At 39.5% G+C, this 24,992-nt stretch overlaps 1 protein-coding gene and 1 long non-coding RNA gene across 13 annotated transcripts in view; one reads left to right on the forward strand and one right to left on the reverse strand.

Moving 5' to 3' along the window:
- The window catches only part of RAD51B (RAD51 paralog B), a 439,031-nt gene that overhangs the window by 296,468 nt on the left and 117,571 nt on the right, over positions 1 to 24,992 (reverse strand). The window lies entirely within an intron of this gene.
- Positions 16,999 to 24,337, forward strand: LOC113980974. The gene is made up of 3 exons (XR_003538286.1): positions 16,999 to 17,284; positions 20,047 to 21,010; positions 22,096 to 24,337. It is a non-coding gene; the product is annotated as an uncharacterized LOC113980974 (long non-coding RNA).

The following is a 24,992-nucleotide window of genomic DNA, read 5'->3' on the forward strand; positions in this document are numbered from 1 at the left end:
GGATTTAAACTTAGGAAAATGAAGTGTTTTCTTTGCCCACTCTTTCTTTTTTTCTTCATTACATCCTTCAAATTAGTTAATTTGACTTACAGTAGTCGTGTTTATTGAGAAAATCTCTTTACAATTACATTTGAAAAGGCCAGGGATCATCATCATCATCATCCTAAAGAGATTCAAAATAGTACTTCCTCCAGACTTTGCAAGTTCACCCTTTACAGCTCACAATATCAATATATGTTTTGGAGTATGGAACCTACCATCCATAACACTGGACAATGTGGTCACTCCTAAAGAAAGGGATACTTAGTATTCATTACTTTATTGAGTCACCTACCAATGGGAAAAAAAAAATCAGTAAAAAACCAGTGGCAATGATTTTACTTAAACTAGGCCTTATATATTTCTTTTTAACAGCTGACCTTGATGAAAGAGTCTTCTTAGAGACTTTAAGAAAGGCTGAATTCATCATGTAAGAGCTCCTGACAGTTTTCATCACCTCAAATTACAAAGCAATTTTGATCAGTGCAGAGGACTAGAAGGATAAATTTTGCACTGTTTTCTTGGCTCCTGATTCCCTTGCAAGCTGCTCACACAGAATCACAGTGAAGAATTCCTCTTTTCCAATATGACCCTAAATTCAGCAAACAATCCCATCTCCTCTCCCTATTAGTGCTTGGATACGAGTACACATATACATGACTTATATCCTGTATTTGGAAGAGCAGAGTGATATGACTCCCTATGATCCCTTCCAAACTTTTCTCTATGAACACACACAAGACTCATAGAAGTTGCAGGGTGTCCTGTGTGGCTTGCGACTTCTGTCTAGCATTCTGCAATCCTCCCAGACACAAATGAAAGCCAGCTTTAGATCAGGACAGATGAGCTTAGCAAAGGCAACACTTACAAGCAGGAGGAGCTAGCCAAAAGGCTAGCTTTTACCAGGCGTTTCTTCCCTCAAAGCAAAGTAGAGGATTGCTTCCAAGCTTGGCTGGATTCAACACCAATTTCAGGCTTATCAACTGCAACAGTACTCTCAACTAATAAAGGCAACTTTTACTGTAACTATTCCTATCCGGCAAAGAGGTTCCAATTTTTATCTCCATTTTAAACAGCTCCAGGGGACATCACTCAAGTTTCTTTTATTTAGAAGTGATGATGAGTCTAGCACAGCAACTATAATTATCAAATGGCCTATTTGTAAGGTAAGGGAGACTAGCAAAAACTCACCACGTGAACATGCCACACACTCCACTTCCTCCTCTGTGGAGCATTTCAGAGCTTTGCTTTCAAGTTCATGCTACTCTCCATGATCACTAGGACACAGATATCCCCACAGTGTTAGAAACTGTGAAGCTGGCATGCAGGTCAGGAAAAAGGACATGCTATTTTTTACAGAGGGCCTCCAGACACAAATCTCAGGTCAGTGTGAGCTTATCACATGCACTGCTCTCTCCTTCTATTCTTCCAACAAATTAAAATCCTTCATTCACAACAGTTAAGACAATAGTAATAGTAGAAGAAATTATTCTTTGGAATAATTTCAAATTTTCCCTTTTTTCAACTATTTTTGGCAAGCATAAGGAGATTTGAAAAACATACTCAACTCTTCCCTAAGAAATGTGAACTGCAAAAATTATGGTGACTGAAATGTGTATGGTATTAATGCATGAGGTTTGTGTTAACTGTTTCTCTACGTTTTCTAGACATGAAGCAAAAATACCAACGTCTTGCCAGAGAGTATGATTTAAAAAAACCTAAAGCATAGACTTTGACCATAAGTTAAGACTGACTGAATTCAAAGTGTGAGTCTTCTTGGATCAGCATTGTAGTCTACTGAAAAGATCTTATCCAGCAAGATTTCAGCCTTACTCTAGGCATTTCATTCAGCTTGGACAGAAGCAGAGTGGACAGTTGTACTTTGATGAATTGGTATGTATTTTTCGTTAATTTACCTTCATATATTATCACTAATAAACTGACATATGTGTGGCAAACTGTCAAAACGCATTACTAAAAACCACCTTTTTCAATAGAGCTTTTACACAGCAACAGAAGTACTTCTTTTCACTCGAGGCCTGCAAAGGTTTTTCAGGGGAGGGGAGGTTGGGGAATTTTATTTGCTAGAAGTCTGCCTGGGACATTACAATGAAGTGTTCCTTCAGGAAAAGAGCTGATTAACCAAAACCAACACCATATTTACACAAACTCTAACAAGGACAATGAAATCTCATACTTCAGAATATAAACAGTTGCCACAGTCATCATGGAAGTATTTCTCTGCTCACTACTCCACCCCAAGGATAGGGTGAGTAAGGCAGGAGAGGAAGTGGTGCCTTATTCTGAGCTAAACAGAATGCATAAGACAGAGAGATCTGCTGTATTAAATCCTATGTTCCTTAGTCTTTGCCATCTGTCAAGTGATCCGTGGCTCATGTGAAATGAGTGGGTGGTCATGGTCCAGTTTGTACTAGACATTTCTCAGGATGACAGAAAACAAAACCAAACACTGCAATTGGCACCAACCGCTGCCCTTGTTAGCAGATTTCAACAGGCAAAGGACCAAACAAAACTGAAGACTAAACCTCTCCCTCCTACAGAACTAGTCACAATTTCAGAAAGAGAAAAAAGCAAGTTTGTATAACAGAGAGGGAAAGTTTGCAATGTCTCTGGCTCTGTCCTTCAGTTTTGGGTAAAGAAAGCAGAGATTTCAGCCCTTGGGACAAACAGTGACTATACCTTCCTGACAATTCACCCTTGTGTGAGTACCAGCTTTGGACACAGGAATTTACAGCACTGATCTCTTTCTCTGGGTGGACCTGATCCGAAAATAACCTGACATTATATAAAGTTATTATCTAAAAAAAATTAAATAAATTTCATCTTAGCACTACATGCTCAGCAGACGGATGAGTGACCATGCAGGGCCCAACCTGGGACACTGCTGCCAGCCTTAAATTAGTTTTAATAACAGCTGTGAAAAGTGAAAGCTTTTTTATAAAGCTTTATTAATAAATGAACAACAATGCTTAACAGGTTTTCCGCATTGAGGAATTATGTTTCAAAGGTTATCCTGCTGAAAAAGAGCCAAACACCACAGCATTTATGGTGTTTTGCATTTAATACAATGCAGACTTTTCAAGCGCAAATACCTTTAATGGAAACCATATGGTAAAGGCAGACTTGCTTTTCCTTAACCTGGAATGCTTTCATTCTGAACTTCAAGTTAAAAAGGGGTTCAGGATGGGATATCAGAATCACAGAATACTCTGAGTTAGAAGGAACCCACAAGGATCATCAAAGTCCAACTGCTGGCCCTACACAGGACAGCTCCAGGAGTCGCACCATGTGTCTGAGAGCATTGTCTACACATTTTTTGAACTCTGTCAGCCTCGGTGCTGTGACCACCTCCCTGGGGAGCCTGTTCCAGTGCCCAACTTCCCCTGACATAGCTTCATGCCACTCCCTCGAGTCCTGTCACTGGGTCATCAGAGAGAAGAGATCAGTGTCTGTGCCTCTGCTTTCCCTCATGAGGAAGCTCTAGACCACAATGAGGTCTCCCCTCAGTCTCACTCTGGATGAACAAGTCAAGTGACCTCAGTCACTCCTCATGCGGCTTCCCCTCAAGGCCCTTCACCATCTTTGTTGCCCTCCTTTGGACACTCTCTAAGAGCTTAATATCTTTCTTACATTGCAGTGCCCAAAACTGCACACAATATTCAAGGTGAGGCTGCCCCAGTGGCAGAGTGGGACAATCCCCTCCCTCAACTGGTTGGCAATGCTTTGCCTGATGCACCCCAGGACACGGTTGGCCATCCCGGCTGCCAGGGTACTGCTGACTCTTATTCAACTTCCCATCAACCAGGACTCTGAGGTCCCTTTCCATGGCATCACCATAAATTCCTTTTATTTCAAAGAAAAACACTCATTTAGCATACAGCCATAGTGTGAAATGGCACTATTAGATATTTTTAATTCAATATACCAACTCACTGAGCAATTTTAAATCATACTTGAGCCCCGGTTGAACAGCAAAAGCAAATCCTAACTCCTGTTTGCTCAAAACGCTTCAAAGCAACTACACAAAGGGAAGCTGGATTGTACTCTGTTTCCAGCATCAGGGAATGAATACTGAAATAACATTAATACTGAAATAACATTTAGGTTATTTACTTTTAAGATTTTGCTTAGTAGCTTATAATTTTGAAATAAAGAATTTAGACAAATAATCTTGTGAGTTCTCAACAGCTTTCCTTTCACAAACCAAAACTTACATGGGAACAGTCAGTATCCAGACAAAAATACTGATTTGACTAAATCTATAGGATTAATAAAAGAAAGAAAACCAGTTTTTTTCCTACAAATCTCTAATATTTTAATCTTAAATATTATTTGCAATGACTGTGGAATAAACAGTCCCAGATCAAAGGTACAATTTTTTACATTGTTCCCTTCCACTTCCCCAATTTTCAAGGATATACCTGACTTCTCAAGATCACAGAGGGAGCTTGTCATACCAGCAGAAAAAAAAAGGCATTTTCAGACTTGCTGAACACACGTTTGACACAGAAGGTCATGTGTCTGGGAGATCATGATTTTTTTGTGATTGCTTTTCAGTATTCACTATGCAGTCATTACAGTAAATGTGAAGAATTCTAGATGTTATAAGAAAGAAAAGTTACTAATACACAGAAAAATGTAACATACAAATACACACTTCACTATCCTCTAAAGAAAAATCAGCAAAGGCAAGGATGTGCTAAAGTAAAATTACTGTGGTTTGCTTAGCTATACTTTCTTTTGTTTGGCATAGCAGTATGCAGCCTTGAATCAAAAGGAAACTTCTTTCATCTGTCTCATGATGCATATCAATGATGAAGCCTTTTAGAGGGCAGACCATATTTCTAGGTGCCTAAATATGTTGACATTTTAACAACACATGTTCTTACCTATATTAGTCTAGCAATAGCAGGCTCCCAGCAGCCCTGGCAAAGCTGGTCAAAATGTATCTAGGCCTGACCAGCTGCTAGAAGACCCTAACTGACTTACATTTTCCTTCAAGTCCTTTTTAGAAACAAATTTCCCAAACAAAAACAAGGCATAACAAACACAAGAGGCAACCAACATTAAACAAATTCTAAAGCTGTATCTCACTGCAATCAGCACAAGCAGGCACGCTGGTGCTAGCTTTACTCCAACAAAGCAGAGGAGAGCAGAGCAGCAGAGCACACGGCTCAGGCTTGCTGGAAACAGTGGGTGCTTGGGCAGGTTGCTGGTTCAGATATGCCCACACATGCTGCAACTGTGTCTGCAGCAGTATTGTAGACACACTGTAAATGTACTGATCAGGAAATCAATCTGTTAGGGTCACGTATTTTAAAGGCAAAACTGCTGATTTTGAAGCTATTAATTCTAAAGCAGAGGTGAAAAATAAATTGCTAATGTCCTGAGACGTAATATATTTGTCTGAATTCAATAAAGAAAAACCAGCATTCACATTTGCACAATGGTTTTTTTCCTGCTTGCAAAAACAGTTTCTCCAAATCTCTCTGGGCAAGATTAGAAGATTTCAAGACTGATGAGTCAACCATGAGCCTAAATACTTAAAAAAATAATTTATAATGGTATACTACAGAACTCAGTTTGTTATGACACATATTGCTTTTCTGAAGTCATCAGACTTAGCTGCTATGCAATTTTTAACCAGTGGACAAAGCAGTGCAAATATAAAATTTTATAAGGTTCTGAAGAAAAGGAAAAAACCCCACCAACACAATCCGATAAAAAAAACCCTAAAAACAAAACCCCTGCAAGACCAAGCTGTTGAATCATTTGCCAATATACACATCCAGTTCTGTGAAAGAAGGGTAGAGGAAGGTCACTGAACTGTTCTCTTCTGTCAATCCTGTTCTGTGGGGCTTGTATATCCCTTAAAGTATATGTGCAGAAATTAAGGATGGGTATTTCTTGATTTTAACAGACTACACATCTTATCTGTGGTTGTTACAAACAGGGTAAGTCCAGGGTAATCATTGTCACCAGTTGGAGAGAGAGCACTTTCAAAAACTATTTTAGTATACGAAATTGCTAATATACTAGTTAAAGAAACTGCTTTGAATTAAAACACACAGCATGCCAAGAGCTGTTATACAGATAGCCTAATTTCTACAGGTCTTTCATCCCAAAATAGGAAACTATACAGGCCTAGTTCCATAGGCTTCCTGTAGGCTGGGTTTCTGCTAACATTTTACATGAGTGTAATCTCAAATAGAAGATCAACAGCACTATTCTCTTGAAGGCAGAGAGAATATGAGCAGCTTGTGAAGAGAGAGGATGGCAATGACATACCCTTCTCAACAGCTTCTCAACAGCTAAATCATATAACATTATATAAATGCTTGATTGGAATTTTGGAAGCCAATAGGGAGAAGAAAATATTTAGTAGCAGTTGAAATGTTTTCCTTGTCACTTTTTAATCACATTTTCTGTGAGGGCACTAAAGAAAAAGAATGATGGTTGATCCTAGATCTTAGAGCTTTCCATTTTGAAAAGCTAAACTTTCTTAGGATCTAGTTCATGTATATTATAACATCCTTTATACTTAAGATATTTCTGTACTTCAACACCAACTATAAGGCAGGCCTATCTGATTGCTAGGAGGTATCAAATTACTGGTATCAAATATATCAAACATTTTTCTGGTACAGCTACAGAAACTGTTAAAATCAACTGCTATCAGAACTGCCAAATCTACAGAATCACTGAAGCACTCAGGAAAAATTTGGAAAAGATCACCTGTTTAGTTCATATCCATAGTTGTCTTGTAACACAATATTTTATTCCATTCTACTTTTTAAATAACTGCTTGAATAATACACAAATGTTACAACAACACTGTACTAAATCAAACACCATGCTCAAGGCTAACACAAAAATAGTATCCGGAATGAGACAATGTGATTTGTAGATTAACGTTCAGGCTGCTGCTAAACCCCTGCGATCTTAGTCAAGTAATCCCAAACCAGCAGCAAGTACTGATCCCTGTGCATGGCCCAGAAGGCAGACATCTGTCCCAGAAGCTGATTATAAGCATCTGCCTATATTATGTGGATTCAAACTTACAACTCTCACTTCAAAATGTTCTCCTAGTCAGACTATGACATAAATTGTAATCCAGACTCTCTATGCCCTTCCGTTCATCTTTGGCCTCTGAAGAGTGAAAAAATAAACAGGAAAAACTCTTACTGCTTAAGATCATGCAAAAATGAATCCTGTCTCTGTAATACAGTCAGGATGGTACTCCTCTTGACCATGCACGAGCTTATATACAGATGTTAATTACAAAAATCTCCATTTGCACAGAATACCACTCTGAGCAAGATGTAGGAATGTTATTTCAAAACAGTGCTCTAATGGATTACAATCAGACTCTTCACTGTTCTCTCTCAGGTCCACTTACACCTGCAATAGATCTTGCTTCTGCCACACTGGCCCATACAGCAGTCCAGTATCTAGATCTGCACACCACCAATAACATTTGCATTATGTTAGCACCCATAAACTCTATTCATAGACCAGGACTGTGCTCTACATCCTGCACTGTATAACCCCAGATGAACAGACCGACACCACACTCAACCCTGCATATCCTGCTCCAAAAGACCTTCAGTGAACAACTATGCAGATAGCTCCAATGCAATTCTGTCTACTGCATCCAGTGCATAAGGAAGTAGTTTCAGTTGTATCAGACCAATGGTTTATCTAACCAGCACCCTGACCCTGAAAGTGGCAACAGGAGAGCACATCGTACTTGAGAAAGTGGCTGAGCTATTTCTCTTGAACTTCCTTACCAACTACATTCCTTAAGGTAGTTATGTTAGATTCCTTTAGAATCTGTTTACGGCATATGATCCTGAATTTGCCTTATCTCATTTGTACCACCTAATTTCTGGATGGGATTTTCTTTGGCTTTTTTAATTTTCAATAATGGAAAATTTGATTTTAAAGTTCTTCTAACAGCTGCTTCTGGAGTTAGTAGAAACATGCTCTTCAGTCATCAGTAACACAACTCCTTCTCTACTTGCTGACTCCTCTATTTGCAGATTTCCAAGCTATTCTTGGGTAAGACATCATTTCACAGAATCCTAGTGAGTTGATCCCTGAGTTGAAAGGGACCCACAAGGATCGAGTCCAGCTCGTAGCCCTGCACAGAATCATCCCCCAAGAGTCACACCATGTGCCTGAGAGTATCACCCAAATGCTTCTTCAACTCTGACAGGCTTGGTGCTGTGGCCACTTCCCTGGGGAGCCTGTTCCAGGGCTCCCATTGTGTAGTTTAACAGAGAATTGCATGTAGAAACTTCACCTGTAACAAGGTCAAGGAGCTACTGAACATCAGATTTAAAGCATTTCTTGACTGACTGAAGTTCTTAGAGATGGATGCCAGAAAAGCTGATATGGCACAAGTTAGCCCTAAGGCTCAGCTGCTACATTTCAGTGTACTGTGGTTTTGGTATTTACTTATTTCAATAAAATCAGAATTGGACCTACTTAATAAAATGTCATTATTTCCAAAGGAGAAACAAAACTCCAAAACGCTGTGTAGACACAGACTTTAACACATAGTGCACTGTTCCTACATCAGTGACCCAGACTTTGGATACCACACTGCAGCAGTAATAATGCATTTGTAGTCCCATCAGCCATCCCGGTGAAGCCATGTCTCAAATGCATGTTTGATATGCCCAACTAATACATGTTCACGTATTTGCATATTTGCTTTTTCAAGCCAGGCCCATTATTCATCAGCCTTAGGTACACATGTTATCTTAAAGAAGAACTACATAAATGCTATCCAGCTTAAAGAATCAGCCATCCATTCCTATATAGTCATAAAACATTACCACCTCCTTGTAGTTAAGGACCAAAATACGGGGAGGGTGAAGCTCAGATTCATCTCACCTAAGTGGTTGAGTAAACAGTGTAGGCTTGGTATCCTTCCCTTCCCGGGATTCCCTTAGAGTTACAGGGAAAGAGATGCAAGGGAGCATTATTTATTGGAGGAAACAGAGATATCAGAGGCTTCTGTGTAGTCATGTTTGACATAAAAAAAGATGTGCCACATAGAGCTCAACCTGGCAGGTAAATCAGCCACAGATGAGACAGTTTGTGTGATACCGTGGTCTGTAGACACAGATTCAGCATCCTTCTCTAACTTTTAATTAGATAAAAGAAAGCTTAATGTTGCTGTAAGACTCAAGGAGTCTTAAAAGCCTTACATGAAGTCAAACATTCACTCATTTATATCACAACAGAAAACTGCCATCATTTGGTAAAGTATTTCAGTTGCTAGCAAGCTGCATTGTACTTGAAATGGCAAACTACAGGTGAAGATCACACAGACCCAACTTAAAATCCTGCTTCATTCACTCTCTCCCCCTTGGTCTTATCAAACACATCAGAGACCACAACAGAAAGGTACTTGTTAATGCTTACACTGCTCAAAGTCTCAATGACACTGCCCATTTTCTCAGGCTAACCCACAGTATGTGCTTCACGGCCAAGTAAAGTGCCACAAAATAAATAATTAAAAACAACTAGAAGATGATTACTGCTTTGTGACTCCAACCTAGAAGCTTGAAACTTGAGTATAATTCAATTTACTCGCTTCAGTGAATTCCTTCTGCCATCCAGCTAATCTGACACATTTCCTCCTGCTCTGATTATTAAAAAGGAAAAGCAGGTAGTATAAACATCAAAGAGCAGCATTTACTGCCTTCTGTGACACCACGGTGTTTCTCAAAGCTATAGTTAAAAAATGACCAGTGAACTTTACGATCCCTTGGCAGGATGGGCACACAAAACAACGTAAGGCACTCACTACCCAAGAGGCATTATTTACATGCAGTGAGGTTTGGAAAGCTGGGACTCAGTGAAACAGCACTACAACAATGGCAGGAGAGAAGTACCACAAAACCAGATCACCCTTCTTCATGGGGGCACAGCTCTGGTCCTGTCTCAGTACTGAAAACATCAGCTCATAATACTTTTCCTTTATCTTTTAGCCCTTTATATTCTAGCATCATACCTACACAGGCACATGTATCATAAATTCACTCAACTCAATCTTAATTCATGCTACTTCTAATAATAATGATGATGTTCAATTAGCTTCACCTTTATTTTTGGGATAGCATAGACTGCCATTTGGCTTGCAGTCTCCCAATAACTCCAAATACCACCAAGTTATGCCACAAAAATAGTTGAACTATTCTACTATTCTTTTTACTTGTGCACTTCCTCCCAGGTCAGAACTGGTAATATGTAGTAATCAGTACTATGAACTGATCCTGGATTACGTAAGATTGACAAAATAAGAAACACCTTTTTGAACATTTATACTTACATAAACTCCTCAAAAAAAAAAAAGTAGACTGAGACTTAAAACATAAACTATTGTCTTGGAAATGTTTTCCTAGGCTGGCACCACAGAAAACTGCAGTGGCCAACAGATCAGACCTTAAATTCCTTTCCTTCCAAAGCACTTAATTCAATGCTATCAAGCAAAAAAAAGTAGCTTTAACCACAGGACAAACTTTCTAGGAGACTCCAATTGGATTAAATCAATTTCTACGTTGAAGTTTCAAGACTTGTAATTGCCTTTTCTAAGGTTGAGGGACTGCAAATGAATTAAAAAACCCTCCAGCTCCAGATTCTAACAAAACCACAGGCTTCTAAGTCCTCACTGAAAACACCACATGTATACACAGACCTCTGGAGCAGGCGCCTCAGCAAGCTCTCAGACTGAGGGTCTTAAAGCACAAACATCCACATATTTCAGGTATCAGCCTGAATCAAGCACAATTGTGTCCATCTGCATCCATATGCCTAATTGTTTTCATGCACCTGACCCAAGTCCACTAAAACACTTTCTGCAGACTAGATCAGGTTCCCAGTTCCTCTAGCTCCTAGATGCCCTCTCAGCCACACCTGCTGCAGGAAGATGTCCCAGAAACTCAAGCTGGAGAGGGGCAGGTTATGAATCTGCAGCTAAAAGAAAGTAACAGCTATAACCCCAAGGTGTAGTATTTCAAAATGACTGTGTTGTAGAGGACTCACTTGTGTGGACAGACACTGCTGACTCGGGCAGTGCAGCTTTGCCCACTGATGACCGACCTCAGCAGAGGGCATTCCAGTTGCAATTTAACTTCGTTCACCAGACATGTCACATGGCTGGGAAACAAGTGATGTTGCAAGTGTGGGAAAGCCCCACACCATTGGTCTGTGTGAAAGTCGGTCTACACTCCACAGGGTAGAAACAACAACGTTATCTAGTCAACAGCACCGGGCATTCATCTACTGCTCAAGTGTTCTCAGGGTCGCACAGCCAAAGACTGGACTTACACAATCAGGATAACTTTTCTATTCCGCCCTACTGTCAAATGCTTGTAAATTTTCTTGGGGGGGGGGGCGGGAGGGGGAAACCAATATTTTTTTAGCTACATCCTTGAAGTTTCACTCTGCACTTAACAAGGGAAACTAAACAAGGAGATGTCAATCACCATTTTCACTTGCATAAAACTGAGGGCTTCAGTCATGAACAAAATCAGGGAAATGAAGGTAAATTAAAATAACTATAATTTACAACTTCATCAGTTGTACACAGAGGACTACAGGAATAATCAGCCTATTTTTCTGCCAATAAAGCACTGCCTTCTCTGCAGTATATTTTACAGTATACCAACCTAGTTGTTTTTAAAACTTCCAAATACAGTAACTTTTGCCAGCTCCAAGAAAAATTTACCACATCCTTTTGCTGGTACTTGGATCTTCAGCCCATTACAGTCACGCATACTGAACTGAGCCAATAAGTCTTATGCTACATATGCTTCATCCAATACAAATGACTTCTAGATGTAATGCCATAGATCCACTCTAAAAAGTGTAAGCTAGAAGAAAATATTCAAAGCAAATTATTTCCACATACAAACATCTTTTTAATGATCTCAAAGTCAGACTTTATTGACTTCAAATAGAAATAGAAATCACTGGTATTAAGGTCATCATATGTATTGTTTCAGAAATTAGCAAACCTGCTGATAGACTGACCACTGCTATCACTTAAGACTATACAGAAAACAGAGCAAATCCAGGAACAGGGCCAAGCCTGCACAGTATGCTAAGCTACCAATTACTCTGTAGATTTTCAAACTCATAGGTGACAAAGTTTCAAGGGGCCATGACCATCATTTCTTTATGCTATATAAAGAGGAGAGGGGAGGGGAGGGAACACCATATGGAAAAATCTGAAAGAAACATTCAATTAAGCCATATCTGAAGGAAGTAGTAAATAGCATGAAGACATTTCTAATAAAGATCAAGTGAATTATTGAAAATTTAAGCAAAAATTGTTCTATAAAAGCATTACATTGGTATTGTTTTTATGCTTGGAAATGCTTCCCAGAACAAAGAGATTTTGTCATTGGTCTTTTTTTCCTTCCCCCCCCCCTTCTTAGTGGAAGCTTCTTGCAGAGGAAAAGAGAAAGAAGACATGAAAGTACACATGGAAGTGAAACATCTGCCCTTCTCTTTGTTGTCACCAGTTTAGAAAAATATAAGAAGAAAAAAGCAGCTTTTTCTTTCAAAAGTCCCATCTGTAAAAGACTTTTGAGTCAACACAACTGTACAGCTGTGCAGAATGAACTGGATTTTAAGGACTCTACCAATAAAATAATTGTGAATCACTTTTGAAGTCCCAGTTGAGAAAAATATTCTGCTTTTTGTTCACACTTAAATAGTATTATGCTTTCCAAAAAAATGAAGTTTTAATTCTTTTTTTAAAGGTTTGTTGACTTTGCCCCTCTCTGAAAGAGCTTATGTGTAACCAGGATGATCCCCCTTCCCACCCAGGGATGCAGTGGCAGTCAGAACATCTCTTCAAGCACAACACTTGATTTCTAAGTTCTCAGACTTTACCACAAGTCTTTTAGTTGCAGTAAAGCCATAAGTGCTTTACCAGATCTAGCTACAGTGAAAACAACCCAAAGAATGTAAATATCATCACACATTTGCAGACACTGGGCAGAATCCACAAATCTTTCTTTCTGGACAGCAGCCAGTGGGAGTTTCAGAGCCTGTAAGGATTTGCAAAAGGAAACAATTCAGCCTCCTATAACAAATGTGCTGTCCCTAAAGAATAGTGTCATGGAAATCAGAGCACAGAGGAACAGGGTTTTAAAAAATAACATGCCGCAATGCTAACCAGCTTTCCAAACAATCCCTTAAAAGTAATTTTATACTGGGAAGTTATATTAAATGTAGAGAATTATTCCTTTCTTTCTCATCGTTAAGTAGATGTGCTTCTCAGAATCTAAAAGCTATTTCTTAGGAAAGATGACTTATTCTTCCCCTCTTGAACCTAGCTGTATCTTAGAACTAATGTTTCTATCAGAAAACCAAATGGATAAGTGACACGAGGAGGCTCCATTACTTTTTCCCTTCATGATTCCTGTCTAACATATTCAGTTTACAAATCCATGTGGTCAGATGGCCTGTCGAAATACCATCAGGCTGTAAATTCTACATGGAGTCACATCTGACATCACATCAGTAATGAAACAATTTTTCACTTGAAAATTAAATATCAATTCATGAAAGAAGAACAGACTGAATTTATTGTTTTCTTAAAGTTGTGCATGTCCTCCTGATCCAATCTACACAAAAACTTATCTCTGTAAGTCAAACAAACATATCTGATTTCCAACATGATATATAAGTTAACATAAGTTCTAGTCAATTTTCTGACCAAACCAACCATCCCTTCTAGGAAAAAAAGAAGAAAAAAAAAGAAAAAAAAAGAAAAGAAGGAATCGATGCTGTTAGTTAAATGGTTCTAACAAAGTTCTTATCCATATTGTACTCATATGTATCAGTTAAAATTTTACTCATCTATTTCCCACATTTTTGTTGGCTGAAGAGGTTCATTCTGGCACATACGTTCACTGAACAAGCTGAAGGAGACAGAAGGAGACAACAAAGAACAAACCGAAGTACCACCCACCCCATGTATTTCCAGACAGGACAGTTAGTACAGGACAAGCAGAGACATCAAATCCATTTACTGGCTGGCCGCGCTTATCCAGTGCTAATGTTCACAGGCAGAAGTCTGTGAGCTGTGTGATTCCTTGTCTATAGCACCAAAGGACCCAATTCCACAGTCCTGAGGAGTATTTTGCATGCCAAATAATTCCATTACACGCAAGCTTGAATAAGGCACTGCAAAAGGGACAGAATCAGATCCTAAATAAGCTAAAAATTAATAAAAGAAACAATTCATCTCCTGTGAATATCTGTTTAATTGTGCAGGTTTGCAGCAGGGCTGAGACTAGTCCTCTAGATAAAGCTAGACTTCACTGTTTTCTACTTAAATTTCTATCTTATGAAACAATATCAAATAAATAATAAATGAATAGCCTATAAATAGTGTTGTAACTTTCCCCTCTGTAACACAAACACCTGCTTTCGGTCCTGTTCACACTTCCATTCATGCATGAACTGCATATACAAAGAGGGTTTTTTACTCACTGAGTAAATGAGAGCACTGAAATCAAATCAAAACTAGTAACCCCCAATATTACAGCTTCCTGTTCCCAGTGCAAAGGCAAGGAGTCCTTTTTAGCTAACCCTATACATACCTCTTAGTACTGAATTGCAAAATAATAAGTTATTTGCAAATGATTACTTCCCCCAGTATGAAAATTCTACCACTTAGAGGCAAGCAAGACTGAACACATGGACTGCATTAAAGAGATCTGCTATTTGAGAAGCAAAACACACAGAATTTCACTAGTCAGCTGCTCCACCCCTCTGCTCCCAGTGATCTCTTATTTAACAGACTAAATGTACAGGACAATGTTCTTAAATGTTAATGACAATGAATACCTTCCAAAAAGCACAAGATAAACCCAGCTCTTTTATTTGTACACATAAAGCTTTTATCTTTACTATCTCTGACACTGAAAGCTGCATTTGATTTGGTTATGGGAGACCCAATGAAAACTTCTTATAATCCACATTACTGCACTTCAGTGCCAATTCCCTTCCCAGAAATACCCAACTCCAGACTGCAAATATATTATGCTACTGGACTGTCTCAAAGATCATTGGACACTTCTGCATCAGCACTGTACTACAGCCTTTTGGCTGGCCAGCACTGGGGTCTCTCAGACCCTGCTGAGCAAAAAAGTATGCTTATAAAGAGATACTTTCTATCCTGAGGTATTTCCACTTGTCTCTATTGTTCCTTACTGTCCATTTTACTGCAAAAGTGCCAGGGACATGAGAACCACAGTCTGGTTACAGCTCTTGCGGAGATTTCTTCTACAATTTCAGGCTTAGGAATGTCTTACACTTGAATGTGTATAAAGAGTATCTGCTAGACATCACTAACACAAACAGTTATTAGATTACTCCCAAATAGATGATGTCTAAAAAAAAACCTCCAACAACAAACAAACAAAAAAAACCAGCCCACCAAAAAGTGGAAAACATATTTTTGTGCCTGACATATGGAACAGAATAAGTCACATGAAACAGGTGTCAGTAACAGCATTTAATAGCTTACTGGCATTAACATAATTTAGTGCTCAGATATCAGAAGAATAAAAAAAAGTGTAAGTACAAAGCAGAAGAGTATAATAAGGTAGCTGTTTCACATGACAGAAGCAACATTACAGCAGCTCCAATGGCAACTGCTACTGTATTTGATTTCTGTTCTTTTCTAAATTGAAGGCTTTATGTTTACTCTTCTAAACTACAAGCATGAAAAAACTATAGTTTTATTGCCTTACTTAACACGGTACAGAGCTATTCAGTTAATATATTCATGTTACATTACAGCAGACTCCTTCACTAGACTTTGGCACTGCTAGTTAGACTGCATCTTAGAGCTCCTGGACATGTTTTGGATTTAGGTCATGAAGTGAGTGACAGTATAAGTGAGGAAGAATAGAGCACAGCCCTATTACATGAAACCATAAGCTCAGGAAAGCTAGTTAAAGAAAACAAGGCTGTTCAAGTAACTTTTATTACCTTTCACAGATAATGAAACTTAGGCGAGAGTATCATAAACCTGTAGAAGAAAACAAAAAGCTGGAAGCTACTAAGGTGGTACCAATGAATTTCTTAAACTCTTCTTTGCTGGCAAAACAGAAAGCAAAACTAATAAGCCCAAAATATACACTCTTCGCTAAGTTGAAACACCCTAACTAGGATTACTATAACTCACAAGTACCAGAAGAAACCAGTTCTCCTTTCTGCTTTTAAAAGAAAACAAATTCTCATTCATACCCTAATGGTTAACAGTAAGGGAAGGCATTATTAGCTTTTTCACCACCAAGTTTTGTAATTGTGCAACTTATGGTTTTGGTTATAAATGCAAGAATACAACAGTAAGGAAAACTTCTTTGCTTTCAGAATATCTTCTCCCTCTGAAGTATTACTGCCAGAAACTCTGTGCCAGTTTTGTCAGACAGACTACACCATGCCTTATATTCAGTTGAGCAAGTATGAAAAGCACTGCTCTCAGACATTTCTTGAAGGATCATTTTAATAACTTCCTTTAATTCAAACGTATTGTTTGTGGGTTTTCCCATAAATGCAGCCTAACCTTCTCTACATTGTACACAATACTTTAACTCCTTGAAACTTTTTTTGTGTCTGCACCTACCACCATGAAAACAGCCTCAGGATTAAAAAAGCAGTCAAGCTCTGCCTACGTGCCCCAGGAGAAAAGCAACGTGGCCACCTGATCAAGATTAGAAAGATTGCACACATGAAAGTAGTTAGAGTGGTTAATCTGCTACTACACCTACAGTACCTGGGTGTAGCTGTGCCCTTTCTAACAATGTCAAGGTTGTACTCATTTAGCCAGGACACATGAAAAGACAAACAGTTTCTGGGACTGAAACGTCACTCAGTCTATTTAGACCGTGTGGGTTCTCAACAATGATTCAGAGCAGGAGAAGACTGAGGTCACTCCTCGGCCAGACATGATGACTTAAGACAAAAATATTTTAACTCCCTGTGAGTTGGGTTGCTTTTGTTTTGAAGTAGTTCCTCTGGCAAGCAGAAAGCAGCAATTTGTTTGGTATAATAGAGAAGAATTTGATTTCTAACCTTAAGAGACCTCTCTCTACAAGAGACAGGTACTCAGCTGATTCAACTGGACCTGAAACAGTAATGAAGGCAATCCTCTCAAAAAAAGCTCAGCTTCTGGAGGCTTAAGGTATTGATGCCCGCTCAGCTGGTGCTACAAAAAAAATCCAGGAGCCGTAAGCTGGGGTGAGATAAGAAAGGGTTTAATTATGCCAAGGCAAAAGATGTTACACGGTGCGCCCCGGGCTGTGCCCGGGATGTTACATTTATAACAATATTTGGCCAATCCTAAGTGTGTCCACCCTATAACTTTTGGCCTGGTCCACCCCCTGGCCCGCCTCTTGGAATTGGGTCTGGGGTGCTTTTTGGGACCCCCTCTTCATCATCTTCATCATCTTCAGGGTACAAAGAGCAGGGTGACCCAGTTCTTTGACTCTGTCCTGCGGTTTAGGCCAAGATATAAGCGTTCTCCAAACAAGACAGGCTTGCCTTGACTAAAAGACTAAACATCATCTACTAGATATGGGAATAGGGTTGATATGGGGGGTATGGAATGGGGTGAAAGGATTAAGGAATGTATAAACTAAGGGATACTACGGGGAGGAGGGAGAAAGGGGTTTATTTCTAAAATCTACTTCTATTACCTATAAAACTTATAAGGTTTACAAAATTAGAAAAATAAAAAGACATTAGGGGTTTAAGGCATCAGTATTTTTACTTACTATTTCAATTAAAGGACATCATTTGCCATTTACTTATTCACAGATGTCTCTAAAAATTAATCTGCATAAAAGCAATTTTGGTTTCTATATTTACTCATAATAATGGCCAGTCTTCACGAACGAAGATTTTGGGAAAGGTCTTTTACCTTTCCAGCCTGCGCAATGGATTTTTTAGGTGGGATGCAGCATGCGCAGAACTGGACTCACCCTTTAATCCTAAAGTTCATCTGCCAGGGCCTAGCAAGCTTGGACAATGGCAGTGAGGTCCTCAGGACGTAGGTTTGTTTAGAGTGACCTTCTCATAGATGGATGGCCTCACAGGGCTAACGAGCTCCATCTGCCCAGGGGACTGGGATTCGAACCTGGGTCGCAGCAGAGAGAGTCCCGCATGCTAACCACTAGGCCACCAGGGGTCCCATAAAGAGGCATGCAAGACACCAACTGAAGGAGAAGCACCTACATTGACCATTCCCACCACATGCTTATCTAACCTAGATGCAGAAAAATCTGATGTGGGAGTGGAAAACAATAGAAAAGGCAATAAAATTTGCAATTAATGTTAAAACAACATTTCCATTTTATGTATCCTATGAATATCAACTGGGCACTGCACATTTAGATATATAAATGAAGAATTAAGCATAGGCATTTGGGGACATACAGTGACTCAAGAAGCAGATACACACAAAATATTAATAATTAATACATTGAAAATACTAGAAAACAGCAATACTGAGAGGTTATGACCAGTTCACAAAATTCTGATGCTCAGCTTTATTTCATTTTAATACTAATACTTTTTATTACGAGCTGTAGGCAGAGATACAAACAGCTTTTTCTATTAAAAAGAAAGTTGAGACTCTTCTCATTATTGCATTTCTCCTGCATTGTTTGTTTTTATCTGGTACTGCCAGCAAATATTACGTGCACTGCTGAACAGCTGTATTTTGTATTTCAGCAATGCTGAGAGAAAAAAGTAAATGCTCTCAAAGTGCGCTTTGGTTTCTTCATAATGTAATGGCCTACAGACTGTTAATAATTTTCAGAGTAATATGTCGAGTCAATCTTTACTGTTTTAAACAAACACAAATCCATAGAAACGGTCATGAAACAAAGCTGAAGCCAATGCACTGCATATTTACAGTCATAAACATCACAGCACAGTTTGAGGCAGAAATTAAGAATGTTACAAACACATGAAATCCTGAGAAAATTCAGCAGGCAATGTTACTAAGACATGGATAGAAGATAATTAACAGCCATGCTCATGGGAAATGTTACTTTTCTTGAGTGCAGAATTTGGACACAGAGTAATTGCAGCACTTACAGAAACATGTCTTTTTATTAAAAGAGCAATTTAAAATAATTACTGTTTAGATGTGAGAGAAGAGCTTTTAGTGAAAGTCTGGTTTTCCAGTCTAACAATTGAAATACTGCATTTAATTGCCTCTTAATTTCTGATCTGACCTGCTGGAGCAAGGCCAGAGCAGGGCCATGAAGATGATGGGAGGGCTGGAGCACCTCTCTTAGGAAGACAGGCTGAGAGCTGGGTTTGCTCAACCTGGAGAAGAAAAGGCTCCAGGGAGACTTTATAGCACCTTCCAGTACCCAAAGGGTACTACAAAAGAGCTGGAGAGGGACTTTTTATAAGGAATTGTAGTGACAGGACAAGGGACAATGGCTTTAAACTGAAAGAGAGTAGGTTTAGATTACACATAAGGAAGAAATTCTTTCCTGTGAAGGTGGTGAGACACTGGAACAGGTTGTCCAAAGAAGCTGTGAATGCCCCACTCCTGGAAGTGTTCAGATAACTTAGGCTAGACTCAAGTAAAACTGGGTGCACAGCATTTTGGCTGCCAGATCTTTTACAGGTAGTAAATGGCAAAAATACAGTCAAGTATACCACTTTTACTTGTATGCTTTTAATACTTTTAGGTTTTAACATACGATTCCATAATTTAGGACCTCCTCATTTATAAACACCCCACAGGCTCAGGCAGTGCTTCCACAGATGTTTCCTTGTACAGCACTGACAACCTGAGCAGCTCACATCAGCACTATTTCTGCAATACCACATGCCAAGCTGGGAAACTGGGCAAAATTTAAACTAACCCCATCTCTTTTCATTTCTATACAGGCTTTTAAAATTCATTTATGTTTCTTTTCCCAGTTCACAGGTGGCCTTCAAAAGAGTTGTACCAACTAAACTGAACACAAAAGGGGAAAAGTGTATCACAGAAGGGACCTTTTGGAGGACACCAGTAACCACTAGGTGAAGACACCACAAAGACTGCCACAGCCATTTCAGCACTGCTTATGGATGGGAATGACCAACTGTGGGGGCAGTTACATGCTGCTTCTTTTTCAGCAGCAAAGCAGGCTTGAAAAATTGCCAGCTTTACTTACCTTAAGCTACTCATTGTCTCATGCCACATTTTTGCAGAAGGTTATTTTTAGCCTGGATTATTTCAGTAAACTATTTTGGGCTGGCATTGGGCTGACATTGAAGGAGCTGTGAAGCACAGCACAGGGAAGGGAGCTAATATCCACCTTTGTAATTAGCTCCACAACAAATACCAGAACTACCTGTAGTTATTGATCTTGAAGGTTACTGCTACAAGTCATCCAAATTCTCTGACAGTGTCTGAAAAATACCAGCAATAGTGAAATTGAAACAGTATTATTCAGGACACCAAAAAGATACCATCTGGAGCAATATGCATTTCAAAACAGTGTAGGACTGTCTGATTGCAGTTTCAGTAAATCCACTATGTTCACACAGGAAAATGAAATCTCAAAATAGCATCTTTGATAGCAGCATCAACAGGCACATCAGGAATCAATTTCAACTTTCAGGGCTCTCTAAATGCTGGACATCTTCCTCCCATGATCCCTATTCAAGTGTTTCCACTTGCTTATGTTAACTTCTCTGCTCGCTGAGCCATTCCAGCATGCTAACCTTACAGAAAATTAACCACTTGTTTTGTTGCATGCACTGTCTTCTGCATTCATGCATACAATGGCTCAGCAGAAGACCAGAAAAGCACTGAAGCCAATGCAAAGGGGAGAAGATGAGAAAGCTGTCCAGGGATTTTTTTTTCCCCGGATAAAGGGAACACAGAAACTACAGAAAGGTATGTCACAAGAGGAAAGCACCAGGTTAAAAGATTAGTACATCATCTTACTTTGCTCCTTGGAACTTCAGCCTAAGTACATTTGAGCTCTCTTAAAATGTTTTCATGGGAAATTTTAGAGAAGCAATTCACTGCTGCGGAAGATAAGGAGAACTTGATTGTAAAGTCAAGTCAATTTGGAGTGCTTCAACACAGACCCAAATCTGGCTTCTGATATAGCCCCTAAGGCAAAATAGGCAAGAAAAGTATTCTTGTGTACACAAAAGAACCAGATACGTGACATTCCACCTTTTTTTTTTTTTTTTGAAATCACGAAGATCAAGCCTCACTCCAACATGATTAAGTAACACTCAATAGCTGTGAATTGCTTCTTTTTATTAGCTGGCAAGCAATGCTTTGCTAAGCAGGCACCAACGTTTTGCAAAGCGCAAAAGACATACAAAGCAAGGGGCCCTAGTTAAAGAAGTCACCCAGGAAAAGACATTCTTTTTAATAAGGATTAAAATAATCAAGAGAATTCGTGCATTCAAGATGATGGCTTTCACCATTTTCTGTCAAGGAGCACAACAGTTAAATAGCCAGGCTTGTTCTTGGGGTTATTTGCCCTGACATGTATTGGCATGGGGAGATACTAGTTACTTTTTTGCAGGGCTCAGCACTCATTACACAAAGAGCGAAGCAATTCACCCAGTTCTCCTTGCCCTGCAGAGGACAAGAAGGTTATCAGTCTGGAAGACAGGATTAGGGGATTTTCAAGCAGCCTCTTAGCAAGAAACACTACACAAAACCTGTTTATTATGTTTCTAAGACGCTATCATTACCACTGAGCTCCACCCATCCCCAATACATGTTTGTACAGGTGAACTGCCAAGGAAAGAAAGCAACTAATCCCTCCTCTGCATCTGAGCCTCACGATTTAATTCTGCAGTTGCTCAGATTCATGAAAACCTGACAAAATGCCAAAAAGAATTTCCTTAGAAGTGAGCAAACAAGGGACAATAAATGCATGACAAAGAGGTACAAACAAGCTATGGGAGTTGATTATTGCCAAGGTTAAGTGTCTAATTTCTCTTTCACAATACTAGTCTGGCTACCTGTGAACGCACCCAGGTGAGCTTGAACACACTGCTGAAAGGAAATGACACCATAGGAAAAGAATGCAGGAGGCACCCAGGAGGTCTCAAATCTCCCAAGCCCTTCATCTTAGCCTGAGACCAGCTCTACAAAAGTGTAGGTATATGTGTAATTTTGCTCACTCACTCTCCTTCTCATCCACCATTTTGAGATCATGTAGCTTCAAATAGGAAGGTTGATATGCAAAGCCAAACCAACTTGCCAAGTGCCAGGCAATTCTTAGAAGAGGCTGACAGAGAAGCAGGAAAGGCAGGAGGAAAGAAATAGTTTCTCGTATCTGATCCTGAAATAATGACCTGCAGGAAAAAAGCCCCTAGCAGCATTCACTGATGGCAGTGCAGGAAGTGACCATCTTTGACACTTCCACTGGGTCTCTGCCAAAGGATTCACCTTCATTCCAAAACAGAACAAATACAATGGGTGTTTCAGAGCCCTCCTTGGGCCTAGAGACACAGATCAGGTCACTTGCATACAGGGAAGTTGCTAATTATACAGCGTAGTCTTACAGCTGTCAACTTTGCAAGACGGGAGCAGCATCCAGTTCAGCAGAGCAGCTGGGGGCTGATGCATCTGGCCATCTCGTAACACCTATGATCCTTGATGACACAGAATCCTTCTCTAGGTCAAACGTCCTCAGGTCTGAATTTGTTTTCTTATTTCCATATTACAGACTCAGGCTCACTATCTTCCTAACATTTTTTCAATGACTCTCTGTAGCACTGATTCCCAAACCACAGTCTGGAACTGGGCAGCATTTGGCAACCAGTGTCAGGAACCACCATTAAGAGAAAAATACTAAATTTGTTTCTTTTAGATAGCCTGTAAGAAAGTCTGAGAGTTCACAGTGTTCTTGTGGTGGAAACCGCTGCTTTTAGTATTGTTTAATACACATTAAAACATAAACTATCACAGGAAGTGATCAACTTCCAGCACACAAGGTCTGTGGTTAACCTTTGAACATTAGCTGTAATGCTATCTTAAAAGCTGCCTGATTACAAAACAGACTTCTTTCCTCCACATGCTTTATTGCATTTATATTGCCTATACTGACTACTAACAACACTGCAGCTGGAGCCGCCAGTCCAGCTGGTGAATGATCACTCCTCAAATGTAACCAAATATTCTCTAACTTACTCTTTCCCAACCGATAGGAACCATGTCTGCAATCTTAGGCACTGTCTGCAATAATGTGGCAAATCTCCAGCAGATCCTTCCAGTTAGCCTAAATGCAAGGGTACTGCACATTGTATAAACTAGTGTCTACCTACTAAAAGGTATTGGAGAAAGAAGTCTATAGGTCAAACCAAAAGCCTGTATCCTTCACTAGTGACAATTATTTAGTCAGGATGTGGGAGAGAGACTCTAGTCCTTAAGTGACATCAGTAAAATGCCTTTATTTCCATAGAAGTAGCTTTTTTTTTGACTGCAAGTGTTCTTGTTCAGCTGTAGTTTGTAAGTTGGCTTCAACTGACTAGGCCACACCATGGCCACAATAAGCAGCCCCTTACTACCCTGCCATTTGCATCACCATGTCCTCATCTGTGTCAGTAGCTCACCAGTCATGGGGATGACACCACCTCATGTATGTTTGCAGCAAATGGCAGACTGAAAAATCCTCTCCAGTAGAAGACATCAATTCCAAACACCTGTAAGATCTCCATTTAACCTGATGACCAAAGACTGTACCTAAGACTGCACACAAGCCAAAAGTGTTGCCTGTAATCCATCATCACACTGCAGAAAAAGCATTCATGACGCATACACTCAACTGGGCAGACTGGATTATCCCAAGACCACTACTAAGAATTTCAAATCCACAAGCAAGGAGTCAGTATGGATAAAATGGGTGCTGGAAACTTCAATATTAACATCCAACTTATATCCAAGTTACTACATTGATCTCCTGAAGCATGTTTTGAACTAGTATTGCAAGAGGAAGATATTTAACAAAGCAGAAATAGACCAAGGCTCACTGGCAGAGCAAAGAACCCAGCACTGAAACAGCAGGAGGTTTTGCACATGTAAACTCTGATTTGCTGTCAAAATTCAGCAGGAAAACCTGGCCTTATGAACATCAAATTCGCTGTACAAAATGCTTGTACTAGCCACTTGTCACTGACACACTGCCTATCTTGTTTTTGTTAAATCAATCTAAGTAAACTTGAGAAAGTACATCAAATAAAAGACTGCTCAGGAGGGTGTGACACCTCAAAAATAATTTCTAAAACTTTCCTGCAATTATTACAATTACAGCTTCTTTTACTGTGTGCCTGTTGAAAAGCCCGGTGTAAAGACTGATAAAGAAAAAGCATACAGCACTGGCTGATAATAAATTTGGCCCACATCAGTCTATTTATAGCTTAATTTTGCATGACGCAAGAAGTTTGGCATAGGACTAGATGATCTCAAGCAGTCCTTTACAGCCTAAATAATTCTGTGTAAAGAGCTTGAAAATGAATGTTTAATGTGAAGTCCTCTGCTGGTATGTAGGAACATTCCATCCAGTGCCCAGCAAACAATCTAGGAAAGGGACACGAAACTTGAAATATGTTTGTTCTGGGTTTTAAAAAGAAGCCAAACCCTTGAGAAATTAAATCCTGCTGCTTTGCATCATCTAAATTCCAGATTTCAAATGGCATACAGAAAGCAGAACTGATGCTCAGGAAGTCAAACAAATACAGATGCATACCAAAATCTGACCTGTAAAGCAGTGACAGCTCTTGGCTTTATTGACTGATACTTCTTCATGACTCTCAGAACCACAAAGACAGGATAACCCAGGGCACTGACCACCTAATCAGTGATCTTGCTTCTAGCAATGACCAATACCTGAACCTTTACAGGTAGG

Source organism: Neopelma chrysocephalum, unplaced genomic scaffold, assembly GCF_003984885.1.
Source record: "Neopelma chrysocephalum unplaced genomic scaffold, ASM398488v2 Primary Assembly neopelma1_24, whole genome shotgun sequence".
In the NCBI taxonomy this organism is placed as follows: Eukaryota; Metazoa; Chordata; class Aves; order Passeriformes; family Pipridae; genus Neopelma; species Neopelma chrysocephalum.